The sequence below is a fragment of the Lissotriton helveticus genome, chromosome 4_1, assembly GCF_964261635.1.
Source record: "Lissotriton helveticus chromosome 4_1, aLisHel1.1, whole genome shotgun sequence".
Classification (NCBI taxonomy): Eukaryota; Metazoa; Chordata; class Amphibia; order Caudata; family Salamandridae; genus Lissotriton; species Lissotriton helveticus.
In genome coordinates this window covers 2,103,401,814-2,103,422,701 of record NC_136063.1, presented here as the reverse complement: position 1 = coordinate 2,103,422,701, position 20,888 = coordinate 2,103,401,814, and the positions used below count along the sequence as shown (strand labels likewise).

At 41.7% G+C, this 20,888-nt stretch overlaps 1 protein-coding gene across 1 annotated transcript in view; it reads left to right on the top strand.

Moving 5' to 3' along the window:
* LOC144829539 (synaptotagmin-like protein 2) overlaps nt 1-20,888 on the top strand; it is a 739,182-nt gene that overhangs the window by 714,966 nt on the left and 3,328 nt on the right. The gene's annotated exons all lie outside the window — the stretch shown is intronic.

Genomic DNA, 20,888 nt, shown 5'->3' with positions numbered 1-20,888 from the left:
GAGCCATGCTACGAATCGACAGCGTGCAGAGAGTGGGTCTGGTCAAGACATCTAAAATGGCTGCCGTGCACGACAAAAGTGTGGCATTTCAAAAAAGGCAAGATGGCGCAGACAATGTTTTTCAACACTTCCTCATTTCCTTCGAATCGAACGTTAACAGACGTTGGGGCATATTACCAAAGTTAAGCGATATTTATCGCTAACGATGCTTACCAACGAATTTTTTACCGCTAAGCATCGTCAGAAATTATCAAAGATAAACCTTGCTATTATCAAGGTTTATCACAAATGCGATAATAAATGGCCGCAATGCATGAATATCGCTAAAAACTCAGCGATATTCATACATTACCGAGCTAATGCTCTTAGCCATGTTATCCACCTCCCATTGGATAACATGGCTAAGAACTGCTCAGGGCAGGTGTTACTTTTTGGAGATATTCGCGCTTAGCGCGAATATCTCCAAAAGTTGGTAATAGGAGATAGATATCTTGCATGTTGTAATGCAAGTTATTGTGGTATATGGAACTCATACCATAATCTCTCAGGAAAGCAGAAACTGATCCTTTTGGGACCGCCTAAAAAGGCCTAGGGGGTGAGGAGTACTCTACTTTGCCCCCTTTTCACGTTCCGAACTATTTTATTTTACTCTCTTCTGTAATTACACAAAATAGCACCGATAAGATGCATCGGAGACACACAGTGAGAGAAAGGAGGCCGGAGATGAAGAAGAGATGTCAAATACACATTGGAGATAATATAGTGGCAGAAGGGAAGTAAATATGAGTAAACTTACCATGTAACATAAAAATGTTGCACTCTATACTATAAGTCTCATTTTATACTACAATCACTTCGCTACAACCTCATAAATTAAAAATAAAAATGAATAATGTCTCAAACAATTTTTGATTTCTAAATATAAATGTATTCTTCAGAATTTTCTAAATTTGAAAGAACTAGTAACATGTCCTCATCAGCAATGTCCTCATGAAAAGTCTGCAATAATGATTCTTGTAACTCTATCGTCGCCAAACACTCGATAAATTCGCCATCAAGAGATTGATCAAAAAAATCATTCAAGTCATCTCCTCCTTCTGACAATATTTCATTATTGGTGCTGTCAATTTCAATCAATGTAGTGGAATCATTCAAGTCATCTCCTCGTGACAATATTTCATTATTGGTGCTCTCAATTTCAATCAATGTAGTGGAATCATTCAAGTCATCTCCTCCTTGTGACAATATTTCATTATTGGTGCTGTCCATTTCAATCAATCTAATGGAATCATACAAGTCATCTCCTCCTTGTGACAATATTTCATTATTGCTGCTCTCAATTTCAATCAACGTAGTGGAATCATTCAAGTCATCTCCTTGTGACAATATTTCATTCTTGGTGCTGTCCATTTCAATCAATCTAATGGAATCATACAAGTCATGTCCTCCTTGTGACAATGTTTCATTATTGGTGCTCTCAATTTCAATCAATGTAGTGGACAATTCAAAAGAAATTGCCACGGTCTCTTCATTGTGAGCCATTTTATTTTGAAATTGCTTGCTGTAAATTGCAGAAAAAAATAATCACTTTCATTTATCGTTTTTAGTAATACATAATATAAAACTAACTTTATCAAGTATTTAGTATACCAGAAGGACTGCAAATAAATAACAGAAAACATTTTTCAAATTATCTTCAAGTGTACAACATAGTTCCCCTTACAAATTAACAACTCACCTTTTCAAAAGTAGGAAAAGTGTTAGTACTGTGTAAATCAAACACCAGAAATTCACCACCAAAAATTCCTCACAAATGTACCTCAGACAGTAGTATCACAAAATGGCTGTGGTTTCCTCTCATTTGACATATATACATAACCAATTAACTTTCATCACACACAAATACAAAACCAAAGTAACATTTTAATTGGTTCTAAATTTCAACACTTTCAAATGTGTTTTCCCCATGCAATTTTCCATAGGACATTTACATACGTCTACAGCCTGAATGGCTGAACGGAATTACACCAAACTTGGCAAAATGGTACATCAAACCTAAGAGGTCAGGAAGGATCTACTATGCCCCCTTATGGTCATTTCCCCCTTCGCTTTGGCCTCCTCTTGTCTCTCAATCCTACCGAGAGACAAGATGGCAGCCGCTACGGACTGTTTGGAATGTTGACAGACGCCGGAGAACCAATCAGCTTCGCAAAGCTCCGTAACGCGAAAAGTACGCGAAGCGGAGCGCTGTTACAGATATATATCTTTTTTTGAACGTTAATTTCTCAAAATCCACTGGAGCACATATATTGAGACCTAGCAAAGGCACATCGGGCTACCAGTCCCTAATATTTTACCAAGTTTCGTGCAAATCCATTCAGCCGTTCGATTATTATTATTATTTTTTTTTTTGCCCCGCGGGGCCCTTTTAAAACCTCCACATCAAACCTAGGGGGTCAGCGAGGATCTACTATTCCCCCTTATGGTCATTTGCCCCTTCGCTTTCGCCTCCTCTTGTCTCTCGATCCTACCGAGAGACAAGATGGCGGCCGCTACGGACTATTTGGAATGTTGACAGACGCCGGAGAACCAATCAGCTTCGCTTCACAAAGCTCCGTTGCGCGAAAAGTCCGCGTCCTGGGCCGCTGCCCAGTCCGCTGTTACAGATATATATCTTTTTTTAAACGTTAATTTCTCAAAATCCACTGCAGCACATATATTGAGACCTACAAAAGGCACATCGGGCTACCAGTCCCTACAATTTTGCCAAGTTTCGTGCAAATCCATTCAGCCGTTCGGGCTAAAAGTGAGGCCAACCGCCCTATGGAAATTAACATGGGAAAACGCGTTTTGGGACCCCCCTTTTTTCTCGGCCCCCCCTTGACGAACCCCCCCAAAAATTTCAGGGGCTGCTCAGAAACAAAATGTGCCATTTTCCTGAAAATTTCAGCCAATTCCGTCCACAAACGCCAAAGTTATTAGACATAGAATTTTCAAAAAACCCATAGAGAAAAAATCCTAACTATATATACCTACTGGCGACCGCCAGTAGGTAATATATATATATGTATATATATATATATTTATTTATTTTTTATGCAACAATCGCCCGAAAGCATTGGCGATGCACTCGATGGGAGGCCGTCCAACAGGCCTTTCCATTTCAAGGCTTCTTGGCATCATGGAAAAATCAATCGCCTGACGCGTTTCGATGTAAAAACATCTTCATCATAGGCTTGCTAAACCAAATCGCAGAATAAGGCTCGCTTTTATTTCCATTAATTTGTTTGAATAGTTCATGACAGTCAGTGAGCTGTCCTCTTTGCAAGGCATGTTGGAACCTATAGTTCTCCTTCGAGCCGATCAATTTCACCTTTGTAGGTTTCTGTCACGGTTTATATTTATGCATATGTTCCTCCTTTGTAGGATCCATAATGTTTCATATAGATATATAGATATAAAGGCAGCTATGAATGCTAAGCAAGAGTATCTTACAAATGTGTCAATGCATAGTAGTATTAGTGTATCAGACCCCCTAGTCTTTTACCTTCCCTCTAGTCTTCTAGAACCATATTTTGCCTGTAATGACATCTCTGAGGATATTCTTTTTGATCTTTTACTTAAAAATGTGTCCATTAAAACTATCAGTAAGCTCTATCACTGGGTGAGTTCTACAATTGTGTGCCAAACCATATCGATAATCTCTAGTTCAGGGTACATTTCCATATATTTAAAAAAGACCATGTGAACCCTTTACTAAAGAAACCAACCCTAGATAGCAGTGCCTTGGGAAACTACATATTCATTGTTATACTACACAATAAATATATAATATAATCAAGAAGCTAGTAATGTCCCCTCTACAGAAGCATCTAAACTGATGTCCTACATTGTATCTTCCTCATCAAGTATTGGGTCCAAACATTGATCAGAGACACTGCTGGTAGACCCACATTACTAAGATATCCATAATACATGAGCAACTGAATCAGAACAAGAACCTTTAGTAATGTCCTTTGTACAGGAAGAGGATTAACTAGCTTCAGTTAAATGCTTCGGAGATGGAGGTGATTATCATTGGGTCCAAACCCTTATGAATTAAAAAAAAAATGTCTTCATCCTCCTACTTTCGTTTGTATATCATTAACCCCTGTAATAAAGTTTATGTTCCCAGAGTAGCAAGTCAGAAATATCTACTCTTTGTTTGCTGAATGGAATGTTTGGATAAAGAAGGTTGAATTCAATAACCAATACAAGTGGAGAACTCTTGTCCTAGTTTATAAAGAAACAAAATATACAGAAATAAAATCAAGCAGAACTCATTATGGATAAAAACCAAAATGAATATAATACTCTATAAAACACAATCTTTAATTTTCCAAGCAGGGCAGTCAGGCTGCAAATCTGTTTCTATATTCTCCGCATGCTTAAGAAAATCATTTATTTTCTACGCATCAATGCAAAGAAAATAGTAATCCTTTCTCTAATTACCTCGTGCTTCGATTATGAACTTTCTATCAATCTTGGATTACCCATTTACTCCACGTTACTCACTGATGTCAGGTTGTTTAAAATTCTGCAGCCTTAGAGAGCATGAACCTCCCGCCCACTTCAGTATCTGCCCATTGCACTGGGTTCAAAGCCTTATGTCTTATGCACAGAGCCCTTCACCTTATTGGTCCGGTCGATCTAAGGTGAAAATTCAAGCAATTCCGTCTCTCCTGTTATCTATGGCCTTCCTCTCAGTTCCACTACTCACAATAAAATTGTCTTGAATGAGAAGACCCTCATTTTCTTACCACATGTAAGCTCTGGAACTCCCTTCCTGCTGCATTTAAATCCCCGTCAGATCCAGTTCTACACCAGAAAAACCAGACTTTTTTTTAATCTTAATCTTCTGCTGTAGTTAAGCTGCCACCCTGTTTCCTTTAGTTCCAGGATGTCCTTTTGTTTATTTGCAATGCTTTACCAACTCACATACATAACAATTGATACAATGAACAAAGGTGGAATTTAGATACCGGCTTTAGCCTATAGAAGACCATATAGTTTAGCACAATTTAGAAATCAAACCACTCTTTGCGCCACCCTTAGACTATAAGATTGTAAACATATTTTGCCCAAGATGGAAGCTAATATATTTTGGTCATTATTCAACATGCAAGTTAGATTTTGGTTGTTATTGAATAATTATGCTATTCCTTCTAGTATACTTCAGTTACAATGAGTCCAGCTGTGAACATCTGAAACAGCTATCACTTCAACATGTTTTAAGTTTGCCAGTTTATCAGGTGGTCAATGCCATTGACATACAGTAAACAGGCACTGGCAAAGCCAACATGTGTGGCTTCAATGCACTAACGTATGCAAAGAACTGTTGTGCATGCAAGTGCTGGTTACAAGTCCAAGAAATAAACTAAATGATAAAAAGGTTTATTGAAGATACAGAACCGAGAGTGGCCTTCCTCTCTGCCATTCCTCTTGTAACTACCAGAGGGTAGAACACCACTGCTCAAACATACACAATAGAACATACTGAGCATAACATTCTGATTCTAGCGAAGAAGGAACATTACAACACTGGCACATTAAAGTTAGATCTATTGGCTTTGACGTTTGTTTTTTTCTTTTTACTGTCTGTGAACATACCTGTGTGAATTCTAGCGAAAAGGCTGTAAAGGACTATCCAGCAATTTATTGTTGCCTATGGGACCCTGCCAGTCCACACTGTAATGTAAATAACTGGATTTATGGAGTAATGAGTGAAAAACATTTCCCCTATGAAGCAAGCAGATCCTTCCATGCTCTGTTTAGACATGCTGAAATAAAATGCATCTTCCTCAATAAAAAATGCCATTCACCTACAAGGAGTGGTTGATTTGATAAAATACCCACATAAGAGAAGGGACCATCAAATGTGGGGCTAGCAGCCTTAAGTCTGGTACAACTCATCTATGATATACCATCCAATAGAATTACCCCACTATTAGACTCGCAACCAAAACAACTGTCAGACTTTGGGTGGCTTTGCCAACTCCACTCACAAGGTTGTTTATAGCAACTGATGTTCCATCGAGAAAACTATGGCTGAAATACTAGTTAAGAACTGTTGCCAAATCTCTTAAGAAGTCTACAAAAACACATTGGTAATCATATAAGAAATTCCATAAAGTACCAAGCGAGGGCTTGCCTCCTTTGCTGGGAACGGAATGTATCAGAACATATCACTCAGATAGGAAATTGCTTTGCCTTTACATATCCTGCACATTGTTTCATAATTTGTTTATAGAATTTGAATTCCTCTTATATGTTATTAGAATTGCTAAATCCTACTCACGTTAGATCTCATCCTGTCACCAAACAAAAAGTGCCCCTTTTTTATGGCTGTTCTCGGTAATAAATCAATGCTATGATACATAGTAGAACATTGGAATGTTGAGCGTGCCATTGAAGACAATCAAGAGCTCCAGGCCTCTAATGGCTAGTTGAATCCCGGAGTATATCAACATTCCAATGTTTGTGCACAGCTGTTGCTGTGAACAAAGGCCTCATGGAGCCAGAGGGAATTTCAACGCCCTCGGGCTCCGTAAGGCTGTTGTTCAGCGGCAGTCAGCATAGGTAAACGCAGCGGGTGTGGTGGAAGGGAGAAGTCGATAGACTACGGACTAGTTATAATTAAATAAATAAACAATACCTATTCCGTCGTCTGTCAGCTTTCCCCCCTGCCCCGCTCCACCACGCTTACCTGAATCAGCCGCACCTGCTGTTGTTTTACAAATGAGAACACTTTTCCCTCTTGGGGCAGAATGTGCAAATAACCGAAGAGCTTTCCGTCGCGGACTCTACCAGCCCTTAAAGCCCAGCTACCTGTTAAAGGCCCTCGCCATTGGCTCGGTCCTTTAAAGCTGGAGCCGGCCTCTAAGGCTATAATAAAACATTTAGCTACGTGATTTTAGTATTGCCTAAAAGTAATAATCCAAGGAAGACGAAACACTGAGTACTGGTTGATTTAGTTGGAGCCAATGATTAAACATTTGAATAAGACCACAATAAATGCCTCTTTCCATACCTTAAATGAATCCAGGGAACAGAAAATCAAATGTTATGAAAGAAGAATGGGAGACTGTGATGGGAAGCTCTGCCTACAGCTCACAGAGGGGTGAGAGAGGTGTGCAGTCACTGCAGAAGACCGATCTGCTCTAGGGTATGCTATAGGACAGCCACCTGCCCATCTCAGTATGCACTGTTTCCCAGAAGAGGGGGTGGATGTTTTACAACATCCTGATACAAATCGACTCTGGGATTTTTTCAATATCGATTTAGGGCCAGATGTACTATTCACTGTTTTCAAAATACTGGTCGTAATTTGGGGTCACCTACCTCATTAATGTTCGTGAGGTGGGTCACAAATTGCGACTCGCTCTGATTGGAGGCCATCACAAGGTTTTTAACCTGCTGGGGTCAGCAGAACAACATGTCTCTAATCACCTTTCCGTAAAATGATTGATAAAAATAAAACAATGGAGCTTGTTTTCCTTAAAGGAAATAGGACGGCATTTAAAGAAAAAAATTTATTTTTCTTGGAATAGTTTGTTTTCGACTACTACCTTCTGCCTAACAAATCCCTTTTGCGGATGGGTTAACACCCCAACTTGGAGTTTGATACCTTTTTAGTGGTTTACTACAGTTATTTCACTTCTAAATCTTTAATGCATGTAGAATTTGGAAGGGAAGCCTCCAACAGCGATTCCATATCCATTACTAAACATATTTTAGGAGTCTGACATTTTTACTGATTACAAAATTAGGTTTAGTACATTGCAAAAAGCATTCTGTTTTTAAAGTATAATTATTAGAGAGCCTGTATAACCACATTGTAGGTTTCTTGTATACACAATATGTTGGATTATTTTTAGGTTGATTTTTTTGTATTGTTTTATTTTGAAGTGCCACGTACAGCTTTAATGTACTTGGAACAAAAGAATGGCTATGTTTTGAAATTCACTGTCAGAGAAATGAATTTGAAATGAAACTCTTTTGGTGTTTCGAAACACTTGTCTGTTCACTTGAGGTTTTGTTCAACAAGTGTGTCTGCACGCAGCAGCAGAGTGCAGTGAAGATTGTCAATGAAAGCTTGAGACTAATTGAGGAAGTGAGCTGTACCCTAATCTGTGCCTGCGACTCCACCTTCCTTTGCAAGTGCTGCACTGGGGTCTGAACCCTCCTCTAGGACCTACACCCCTTGCATCCTTTTTGTAACATGATGTTATTTGTTTAATCTCATGAGCGGCCATATCTCACAAATAAAACAAGACCCTAGACGTTTGATACAGAGCTACAGAGACATCTTAAGGATTTTTGGGGCCCTGAGTCAAACTTATTTTGGGGGCCCCTGTTCGGACCAGCTGTGAAGTTATGATCCAGTTTCAGTTCTTTCGCGCCGTTTTTGGCCAGGTCGCTGACAGTGCACAGGCACACTGGTCCAAATTCTAAATCTGTTTATATCTAATATTTAGGGATGGGGACCTGTATTTTCAATATTGTAATACAGTAGCAACTAACTAATATTACTGCAAATAATCTCGGTGACATATGAAAACGTGAGGTCCTGTTCTGATCTAAAAGAAACATTTTCATGGATGTTGCTTGAAACATGAACACAACATTTCTGTGCAAAATGTCTATTATAGACTCTCATGCATCACTCGCTTTAAAAATAGAGTAAAGGAAAATGATATTTGAAACAATCTGCTTAAGAATTATTGATCATCAGGGCAAGAGTCTCTGCAGAATAGAGCTGGCTCTATCAGAGGGCGCCCCTGAAAGTCTGAGACCCTGGGCGGGAGCCCACTTTGCCACGCCGCCTCTGCAGAGATACCACCTTGGAAGACACCAGGATAAAAACGCTTGCTGTGTCAACCACAAACCTTATTCAGAAAGCAAAGTATAGCTATTAGGACTCTTTCGTCAACCTTGCTGTAAAGAGGTAAAAAAAAGACACCGCACATGGAGAACCTCATGAAAAGAGATGGAATCTTCACAATAAATAATTAGACATCACACTGTGTAGTAGTACTTGTATAGCGCAAGAATCGACCCATGAGGGTATCTCGTCTTTTGTACGCATACCGCTGTGGAACCCTTCCTGGCTTCCCACTCCTGGGCACCCCCAAGGTGAAGCCAGGTATCCTAGGCACACTACCCGAGCACCAACCGAGTAGCTGCCAACAGAATGTCCAGCTGATCTCCATGGTAACAAATGGACGCGTAAGCCAACGCATTCACAGAAGAGACCTTGCTTGATCATCAAATAGAAAGTGGTACTGCTCAAACGCACACGCAGGTGCAAAACACAATAATACTACCCGTCAATAAGAAGAAAAAAATGGGTAGCAGCTACTAAGCGTACGGAAGGTGAAGAGATCTAACGAGAGATTAACAGAATGTATGTATAAGAGCGATTGTCCGTCAAGGACTCATTTGCCTGTCAGTGCTGATCCTGTCACTCAAGAATAAAATGCTAGCAGACCCATTGCTCTATGAACGGTGGAGGCAACATGTGAATGGCACTATAACAGGGGCTAACTGAAAGCCCCTCTAAGTATGTATGTATGTAAATGTGTATTTTTAAAAATTTGTCTTTAAAAAACAATAGGTCTTGGCTAAGGCCAGACCAATAAATTAGTATTCTCGCTGGGACGCCCCTGGGTAGCCAACGCGCTTTACAAATCATCAATACAATACAATTAGATAGAAATAAAGCATATTGAGGTTAGAAAATATTATGATCTCAACATTTCTGTTTGGAATTCAAACCTAGCTTGGCACACTCACATAGGAAACCTAAGAGAAATGATAATCCATGCCAGTGAGCCAATACCTGATTCGAGAAATTGGGGATCATTTATTCATCAATGAATGATCATAGTATTGCAGAAAAAGTGATTCTAACAGCGAGTCATTTTAGCTGTTATCTTTCAAAAGAAAGGATACTCCCCTACACAACATATAACTAATTCACAATATTTGATATACTGATTAAGTTTCAAAATGTTTTCGGGTATCACCAGGATTTCCAAGGAATTTGTGTTTGTCTATGGAGTGAAAACAGAAATATGGAGCTATTTTCAAATGTCCAAGAATCCCTGCCTGTAAAACGTTTGTTTTGAGACTTTCTTATAATTCTGAAGCTTCCATCAAAATTTGAATGTACTATGCCACAACTCCTGATTTCCCAACTAGGCTTGGGGCAGACTAATGTGTTATTATCAAAAACATATTTTTCTACAATTGAAAGCCAAGAAATAATAATAATAATAATTCTTTCTTTATTCGGTTAATCACAAAGAAAACCATAAAAGAAACAGTCATCAATTAAATTCCATTGGTGTACATAAGAAAAAGAAACATTTCGAAAAACGTTTAAAATTTTAGGGAAAACAAACATGTGTTTAAAAAAGAGAAAATATTTGCTTTAAAAAGTTATTGTTTTTTCCTTTGCATGTTGCTAAAGGTTTTTTCTGTGATTCATAATACATTTTAAAAAGTTTAGGACTAGGTAACAGACTTCTTCAGACTCTAAGGATTGCAATCGGTAAAAGGCCGGTCGACACTGTCTGAGGCCCCACCGCCTGCATATCGGGAGGATCCAACGTTTTCTGTGGGGATGGTAAAATTTGCAAAACAAGAAAGCGTGGATGTTCGATTGAATTGATTTCCCATCGCAGGGACATGGGGGCATGCTTTGTTCCCAGGCCTTGTTTATGGGAAAAGCTACCAGTCTGAAAAAAAGGTTCAGTCTGAGCCTGGTCAACAACATCCTCTCGTATGTTTTGCTCTGTAGGGTAAGATAGGGTTGAATGCCGAAGGTTTGCTGGACTATATTCGCGTGAATCACTGAAGGTTTTGCAGCGTCAGTTGACAATCTTAGTGTTTCCAGGTGTCGCAGGGCAAGTTCCTTGAGCTCCTTTTTTGGGAGGGAAACAATCGACTCTGGTTGAAGATAGTAATTTTCAAACCCAAGGTCGGTAAAAAAGTTTTTAATATAACGGAGCCACTTCAGTCTGGAAGAGTGGTCAAGTGACATTGTGTCGGCCACTATCGACTGAGATAGTGTATTCACGTCCGATACCCAGATATGCCTCCACAGGAGCAAAGGCTGAATTTTGATGAGATCCTGGAGATAGGGAATTCCCAGTTCCATGTGGGAGGGGTAGGTTGACGAACCTTTCGGGGTCGCAAGAAGAAATCTTATGAATTCGTTTTCGATTTTCTGTAGGGGTCCGACATCTATGTGACCCCAGACTCCTGCTCCGTAGAGAGCAATGGCCTGGCACTTGGCTTTATAGATTCTCAGCAGTTCTACTGGACGTCTCCTTCCCAATTTTCGTGAAAAGGACTGCAAGGCCGCTGTCGAACGTTTAAAGAGATGGCATCTAGTGTCCACAGCTGGTTTCCATGTTAGCTTGTCATCTATCATCACCCCAAGATATGGGTATTGTGTTGTGGTCTCAAGTGGTTGATTATCAAGGAAGATGTTTTTTGTGCCTTTCTTCACCCCCCCGTGATCATAACAAACGTTGACCTTAAGGTCCAAAGAATTCATGAAGGAGGTGTATCTATTGAGTGAGAGCTGGAGTTCACGGGGAGTTCGGGCCAGGATGACAGCGTCATCCGCGTAGAGGAGTGCTGGGATCGGTCTCTGTTTCAGTTTTGGGAGGTCCTGAGCCCCCCTCAACATCTCTTCCTCCAGGCCGTTGGTGTAAAGTGAGAAGAGAAAGGGGGCCAGAACACAACCCTGCCTGACTCCCCGCTCCACGCCGAACGACGCTGTCAACTCGCCATTCTTTCCAAAGCGGACTCTCGCCGAGGCCCCGGAATAGAGCTCTCTCAGGAGATCCAACAGGGAGGGGTCTATGTCCATTTTTCTTAGGACTGTCCATAGTTTGGAGTGTGAGACACAGTCAAAAGCGGCAGACAGGTCCACATAGACCATGTATACCGTGGTTTTCTTGGCATGCATGTATTTGGCCATTATGAGACTGAGGTTGAGTGCCTGCTCTACTGTCCCGAGACCTTCTCTAAAACCAAATTGGAGATCTGAGATGATTGCTTTTTCCTCGCTCCACAGTTGGAGTCTCTCCAAAATAACCCTCCCCACCACTTTGCCTAGGGAGTCCAGGAGAGAAATAGGACGATAGCATTTCACGTCCTGGCGGTCCCCTTTCTTAAAAATGGGGACCATGATTGATCTGGTCCAGGAGTCTAAAATTCCTTCGCTGGCTGCAGCTGCACAAACTCTTGTTAGGATGGGTGCCCAGAGATCCTGATTAAATTTAAAAAGGTCGACAGGGACGCCATCGGGGCCCGGGGCTTTTCCTGTCTTGCTTCTTTCCAGAGCCACCAAGATTTCAGAAATGTCAAAGGATATTGGAATAGGGTATTGTACCTCATTAGAGAGGTTCGTTGAATGGTCTGTGATTCCCTGGTCTTTGAATATATTTCCAAAGTGGGCTATCCAGGTTCCCTCATCTATAGCTACCTCTATCTTGGGAGAGTTGTTATCTGAGAGGTATGGGGATCTGACCGTTCTCCAGAAATCCTTACTGCATTTTGATAAGGAGCTCTTGTCTAGATCTTTCCACAGTTTCTCTTTCAGTTGTTGAACTCTTAGGTTGCGATCCTTTTTGTATTGTCTTCTCAAGAGTTGAATGAGGCCGACATCTCTTGGTTTTTTGTGAAGGGCAGATTTTAGATCAGTTAAGGCCTTCGTGCAGTTGTGATCAAACCAACCTTTTTTTGCTAGATGTTTGTTTGTAGCTTTCCCCGTAAGCAGCTCTTTAGCTACTGCCAGGATTTCTCCAAAGTTTAACAGGACCTCTGCATGGTTTAGTGCCGGGTCCAGGCAGTTGATGATATTCGGGTACGCCTGGTTCACTATTTTCTTTGTGAGATTTTGCGGGTCAATCTTTTCCCATTTTATGGAGTAACCGTTGTGTTTCCCTAGTTGCAATCTTTCTTGGGTAAGGGCTTTTGCTATATCAGTGACTTTAGATTTGTGTTCTGGTGGATGGAGTTCTATCTTTAATGCGTAGTGATCGCTTAGTATGTTTGTCATTACTTGGTGACCTGTGACCATTGTAGCGAGACCTTGAGAGAGCAGGATATAGTCCACTGTTGTCTGGTGGCCTCTGCCCACGTAGGTTGGGTCAAACTGGAGTTCCCTCGCCTTTGGGGAATTAGCGATCACTAAGTCGAACTCTGACAGTATATTATTCATAACATTGCCGGATTTGTTGTGGGCAAAGTGAGCTAATGGAGCTTCATGTTCGTCCACGAACCCACAGCATTGGGAGACTGCCATTGGGCATGGATGAAGGTTGAAGTCGCCTCCCCAGAGAAGATGAATCATTTTGGAGTTAGTCTCCCTCTGTAGTAGGCTTCTTAGTCTCTCCTGCATATTTTCAACGAAAATCAGAAAATCGTTTTCCGTTAAGTTGTTATATGAGTTAACGAGAACTATAGTGTCTTCGTTTGCAAAGGAGAGGGAAAATATCTGGCAGTTAGAGTCGGTGAAAAAATTGGTCACTTTTAGGCGGGATAGGGTGTTGGCAATATAGGTTGTAAGTCCTCCTTTGGGTCTGCCCATTGCACTACGGCTAGCTGGGGAAGAATAGGTTTTATACCCCAGCAGGTGGAGCTCTGAGGTTGTCCAGGTCTCTTGAAGGCAGATTATTTTGCCTTGTTCAAGGAAGTTCACTGCTACAGGGTCTTCGATCTTAGATCGTAGACCCACCACGTTCCAGAATAGGAAAGGTATTGTGTGGGGATTAGCTTTTGGGGCTAAGGTTTGTGAAATCTCCTCAATATTGTTAGTTGGGGGAGGGGAGTGTGGGAGGTTAGGACTAGTATGTTCAGTGTCCCTTGATGGTCAGTCTACCATTTCTAGGGGACTAAATCGGTTTACTAGTGGGATATTATGCCAAGGGTCCCATCTGGGCGGTTCTCTACGAGTCATCCTCTGCTGTTGATATCCCCATTCTCCCCAGTTTGATCTCTGATGGCGTGGGTTTACTGTATGCCATGGGTTTTCCTGCTCTCGAAAGCGAGGGGGACCGTATTGTCTACTCTCGTATACTGGGGGTTGACGCTGGGGTCGTTCAACCCAAGGAAAACAGGGTCCTCAAAAAAATTACTATTTGTGGCTTGGAAAATGGGATAAAAGAAGGAGAGTGGTTTTATACTAATTCCTCCAATTACGTTGGGTTGATCCCAGGAGCTGATATAGTCTGCCACCCAAGGGTCCTCAAAAGTTATGATAATACAGTCCCCTGAGAACTGTTTTTTGCCTTTCCCCACCCATGGGGTCCTGCGTAGGGAGGAAATCCTTCCATGGCAATTTGCTGGCATGGGACGATTTACCTGTAGCCAATGGTGAACTTTGTTTTTTAAGGACCATGGAGGTTCCGCCGTGTTGGGGGCTAGTTCAGGTACTCCAATCATGACCGCTACGTAGGGGGCAGCCTCGGGGGGAAGCTCAGAATGGGCTCTAATTTCTCCAGTCCCTCTTAAGGTGTTTCTTTGGGTTGATTGGGAAATAGGGTTTTGTGCCGGGATCTTGGGAGGTACGGTTTTTCTTGGTGCTGGTTGTGACGAAGTGTTAGTGGATGCCACATTATTATCTTGTTTTGATGTGGTTGGCGCTGCGAGAGTGGAGTTTAAAGTGGTTAAGGTCAGCGTAATTGGGGGTGTTGGGGTGGGGGGTAATGCTATCGATGTAACTGTCTGTGGTGCAGTGGTTTGGGGAGTTGTGGATTTTGCAGTGAGACCCAGAGGATTTGAGAGGGAGTTATGAAAAGGGTTTGTGCCTCCTTTCTTTTGTTGGAAATGCCCCTGTTTGTGTTGTGGTAAGGAGATGAGCTTCGAGATCTGAGTTTCTATCTTTGCTAGTTTTTGTTCTACCGGTTGTAGAAGTTGTTTAAAAAGTTCGGCTAGCTTATTTATAAGAGTAGAATTGTCGTGTTCTTCCAGACCCTTTTCTGCGGAAAGTTGAGTTGGTGAGACCAATGATATGGGAATAGCACCTTCCGATTGATCGTGATGTACTATTACAGTGAGTAGTTGTTGCTGTGATAATGGTAGTGGGATGGGTGGGGGAGCAGTTTTCGATATGGTGGGATTTAGTTGGGTAGGCTTGTTTTTGCTAATTGCTCCTTCCCTCCTTCCTCTTGCTTGAATGTCCTCCATAGGTAATATTTGGGTGGGAGATTGGGGGGGGAGCTCCGGAGTTTTTTCTAGGTCAGAGCCTAAAGGAGAGTCTGCAAGCTCAGATACGGATAGATCTACATTATTTGGGAGGCTGCGTCTGCCCTCGATCACAATCCCTGGTACTTTTTTGTTAGTGGTCGAAACGGGAGTTCTGGCTTCAGCTAGATTTCCCAGGGAGGATCTTTTTGCGAATTCTAGATCTAATGAGACTCTGTTTTCCATAAGGGAGATACTTTGGTCAATGAACGAATTTGCTTTTGTAATAAAATCGTCCATAGAGCCCAATATATTTCCTACGCTCCCTGGAGCTAAAGTCTTCTTTCCTCTTGTGACTACCATCGTGTGGGGGTGGGAGTCAATATTGATGTTCCTGGGGCTACAATAAATAATACAAAAATGATGGGTGTCTGGAGGATATAAATAGTTACTTGCAAGGGGGGTGGCCCAGTCCAGTCTCTCCGGTCCTCGAACGGCCTCAAACGGCCCGCTCTTTGCCCGGTCTTCGCCCCGGGCTCCGACCCGCGCGGGTCCCGCGATGCGCGTTCCGGGGATCGATTTAATAGGATGTGGCCAGTTGTGGGGGCGTGGCACTGGGAGGGGGCGCGGCTCACGCGGGAAGAGGACCAGCTGGAGCTGTTGTATGCTGGTCCTCGCAGTCCCGGGGCCGGCGCCTCACCCTCCTCTGCGGCCACGAGGTGTTCCCGAGCTTCCTAGCCGGTCCAGCAGCACAAAGGGAGGTGATGGGCTACTCCTGTAGCGCGAACAGTGTTGGCAGGGAAACAAAACCACAGAGTCAGTTCACGAGTGGCCAAGAAATACAACCAGAGAATTGGGAAGTTCCAATCTGCTTTAAAGTTTAGGTAATACAACTTCTTTTAAGTCACTCTAAGCTCTCTATATTGCCACAGAAAGCTAGACAAGAGATTGAATTTGAGCATTTGAGGCATTTTGAGAGTGCTTGAGGAAGGAAAAGGTATCTAGTTAAAATTAAAGTGTTATTTCAGTACTGTTGATAAGGTTCACACCTACATACGTCTGTCTTGAAGACTGTACCTATTATGCAGGTATTGACCTTTCTAAAGCTGTTATCTTTCATCAGACTTTGCACTCCTATATTTTGCACTTGATTTATGATAGCTAACACATTTCCAATATCATTTGGAGAGATTTGACTAAATTGATTGCAAAGCACAATACCCTAGAAAACCTGTAAAGGTCAGTGTGTATAAATGGCCAATCCATCTCAAACATTTAAATACAAAGCACATCATATCATCTGCTTAAATTGGTTATATTTAAATGCCAATTGCTGTTATATTTTAATAATTAGTAATTATTATTATGAACAGAACAGTACCTTTTGAAATTTTCATGATGGGTGCCTCTATGATTCTATTATCAAGCCATCATTGGGAAAAATATAAAGGCCCCTAATTTCATAAGGGCATTGATACTTAGCCAAAGCACTATTTATCCTAGGACTTTCCAATCAATCTTGTAAAAAACTTTTTTAATATTCATAATGATCAGTTTGAGAGGCGCTCCCCATGAGGTACTATTGATTACTAGAGTCACTACATGTGTCTGTAGAAGAGTAAGTGAGGTGCTGGAGGAACCCCTGCCCATCACACTCATCGCCTTCGCAGCGGCTTGAGTATTTGCAGACTTTTGCTTTAGACAGTAGACGTTCAGGCATTGAAAGTAATGCAAAGATGACCTGAAGCTAAAGAATGGCACCAGCCTTCTGGACAGTATGGCAGAGGGCCCAACCAATTGAGCAATGATGTGGCAAAACTGAAACTGCCCAAGACAGGAACTACGGGCCCCAGACTTGCTGCTGTTCAGCCCAGGAGGTGGGGCCAGTGCCATGCGGGTGCTTAAAAGGAGAAGCCCGCAGGGTGGGATGCTGAAACTGCCAGGGACAGGGACTGTGGGTCCCAGACTTGCTGCTATTTAGCCCAGGAAATGGGGTCAGCCCACTTAATTGGAGGCACAGAAGGCCACAATGTGGGATGCTGAATCTGCCTGGGACAAGGTTTATGGGTCCCAGACTTGCTGCTGTTTACCCCAGGAGGCAGGGCCAGTGCTGTGCAGACATTTAATTGGAGGCACAGAAACCCTCAGCATGGGACGTACCTGGGTGCGTGCCTCGGCAAAGACTGGGCTAAGAGCAGGCCCGTTGTCGCTAGTCATCGTCTGGAGGAGGCTGGGCTGGGCCACCCCTCTTTCATTCGTGTTGCTCCAGGTATTGTTGGGTATTCTAAAATTTTGCATTCAGTTAGTAGTACAAAATGGGGAAATGAAAGCCTTTGGAGAGCTGCTCTAAAGCTGTCCTAGGCACCATGCTTGATTCATTTTTACAAAGGTCATTTGGAGTTATCAACAAAGTGATCAAGCTTGCAGAACATCGTCTGTCGCTCTCCTCTCCTTCTTTCACATCCTCTGGTGCACCTTTGGGCCCCATGGCATTACCTGCTGATAACAGAGCTATAGTTAAGTGTTCAGACTTGGGAGTGGGTGCTTCAAATACACCTGCTAGTGCCCCTGTTGCGGAGTTGGAGGAACCACAGCTTCAATCCCAACTACGTGGTGTTGCATCTTGGTGTATACATACACCTAAATAGGTGGACCTGTGTGATCCTCTGCCCATCGACCGTTACCTATGGCTCCTCCAATGGGCTATATTGATGATTTAGAGGCATTCATATAGAGACCCGATGTCTCTCTGAATATTCGCATTACTTGGAGTATTCTGGGGCCTGAGCTATGGGGATCTGTTAGAAAAAAAACAAGATATCGTCAGTATATAGAGCAATACGATCAGATATTTCAGGAGTCCACTCAAATCCCTGTATGGATGTGGGTATGATTGCAATTGATATAACAGATGTGGTAAAGACACCATCTTAAAAATTGCTGATCTACCATAAACGTGACCACTTCCTCACCTTAGTTTTTACATTCTCTGTAGTTATTTCTATATTGTGATACCAGGAAGAGACCTGGTTATCTTATATTATGTGTAATAGGATATATCAAATGATTACTAGCAGTTGCAGAGACTTAAAGATACCCAACCACTACAATGCAAGGCAGAACAATGGTGATATAATTCTGAATAAAACTGCCCAACAACCCTTTCTTTCTATATCATCTTGTTTATTGTTGAGAGTGTGAGGTTCAATGTCTAGAATTTACCGAATGTTATATTCAACTTTGCTAAGCTTTGTCAGAATCATATCATGTTAGGATCATATTTGACGATGTCTGTCTTAATTCAGCCTCTTTCTGCTAAGATACCTCTCTTTGCATTTATTTTCAGTGCAATTCACAGTTCAACATTGTTTTACAAGGCATTTTCCAAGTAGTCTTTTTTAATGCCACAGTCGTAGGAGAACTCTGGCCAACATCATATTGGCTGCACTTTGACTATCTCATGTGCCTTTCTATCTTAAAAGCAAAATTCTAAGTCACTCTTCACTCAGGAGCTCGAGACCAATGTGGTGTGAACTATTTGCATTGGCCCCATAAAATTATATTTCTTTCAGCCTTCGAGGTTCGAGTTTCTCACTTTCTCACTTCTCCTCTCCCTGAAATGAGCATCCAACTGATTTAAGAAAATCCAAACGCCATGGCAATTATAGACACCAAATGAAAAAGTGGGTATGTAAGAAATTAAGTTATGCCTCTGGGGGGCTGGAGGGTTATCGGCCTCAAGTGATAATCACAATCCTTGTCAGGATGAACCGCTAAAGTCACTAAATAAACCTGAGCTCAAACCTGGCAGCTACGGCACAGACCAGACAGACTTAACTTAAAGGCAATGTGTAAAGTATTTAAGCAGCACTAAAACCAGTTACAAAGTTGAAACGCAAAGCAATGACAGTTCCCAAACCAATTAGAAAAATAGAGTAAAATGTAATGAACTAAATGACAAAAATCAAATAACTGGAACCAAAGATATACATTTTTTAATTTTTAAGAAGAAATAGCTCCAAAAAGCACAAAGTGTCAATGATAGTCAATGGTCAGGGTAGGACAGGACCTAGGTGCAATTTGACGCTAACTTTAATGGAGCCTGGGACAGATACACTAACCAGGTTTGTCCTGGTCAAAGATTTTACCTTTTGACTTTTGTCCTTTAAGTTGCAAACCACCAGACGAGTACACTTCTGAAGGCCCACAGGACTTCGGTGGAGGCAGTTATAGACTAATACAGTAGTAGGCAGAGTCCAATTCAGGTCCGGTTGTCACTTACCAGCTGGGCAGTTGCAGGAAAGGCCTCTTCAAGCTTGTTGTATCCCTGTAGCTTGAACAGGAGGTCATCCTTATGGCCCTTGAAGGACACCTCTTTGTCCTGAGTACAAGGGAAAGAGCAGGTCCGGTCCTCCAGGGCACTTCTCACTTCTCTGACAGCAGGATCATTTCTCTTCTGATCATCCACAGGTCCAGGAGTGTTCTGTAGTGTTTGTTGGGAAATGCCATATGTACGCCTGGCATAAGCGAGTGGGTGGGAATGACCCCTGGCTTTTGCCCCATTTTTGGCATTTTCTAGATGGCCGAAATCTTCAGCCACAATACATTTTGGCTCTGAGGGCTGGGTGTGGGGTGGAGGGGGAGTGAGTGTATTATGCTAATCTTACTGACCTCCCACAGCAAATTCTGAGACAGACGTTTAGTAGAACAAAATCTGGGTTCATCAGCAACCAGATGGTGGATACACAATCATTTTTGGGGCATTGGATTCTCGCCCATGAAGTGCGCACCAAGTGTGATATGTAAAACCCCAGTAGATCTTTCAAACAGGTCTTGGCACTCCAGCAGGATCTGACATTGTAAAGTCAACAAAAGGATAAATCAGATTGGACCGGCCTCTGGCAGGGGAGACAAAAGAAGTGTGCCTCATTCAAGGCCTCATTGAAGTTAATCAAGTTCTTAGGCCAAGACCACAGGTTATCCTGTTAAGACCACAACAACACCTCACCACACCCAAGGCCTTTTTTCCATGTCCTCGGAGCAATTTTGCATCTTATTCATGTCTATTCAAATGATATTTAAATTAAAAAAAACAAGGACCCCCTGAACACTGGATAGTTCAATTCCTAAGACAGGGACTTAAATGGTTGTGACAAAAACTCCTAGGCAATGTCAATAAAGCAAACAATATACACAGTATCTATGACAGTAAGAAGACCAAGGAAAACAGAAAAAATATATTCAAAGATGTTACCATTTCAATAATTTCTTCTCATATTATCTAAACAAATGATATTTATACAAAACATTTAAAAAATAAAACACAATATGAACATCACATATAATCAATATGTATAAATAAACGGTTAAAAGTGGCAAAATCTTTATTAACTCGACACGCGTTTCGGCGTATGCAACGCCTTCTTCAGGAAGCCACACAATTATCTAAAAATAATGAAGGAAACATACTCAGATTTCATAAATGGTTATCCGTATCTTGACATGTTTTGTCAAAAAAACATCTATTTAAACAATACGTATCTCTTTTTACATATATCCTAAAAAACACAATGTGTGAATAAAATCTAGCGGTCTTCCTATGTATCACACATTACGATTTTATATTTATTTATAGTGCTATATCT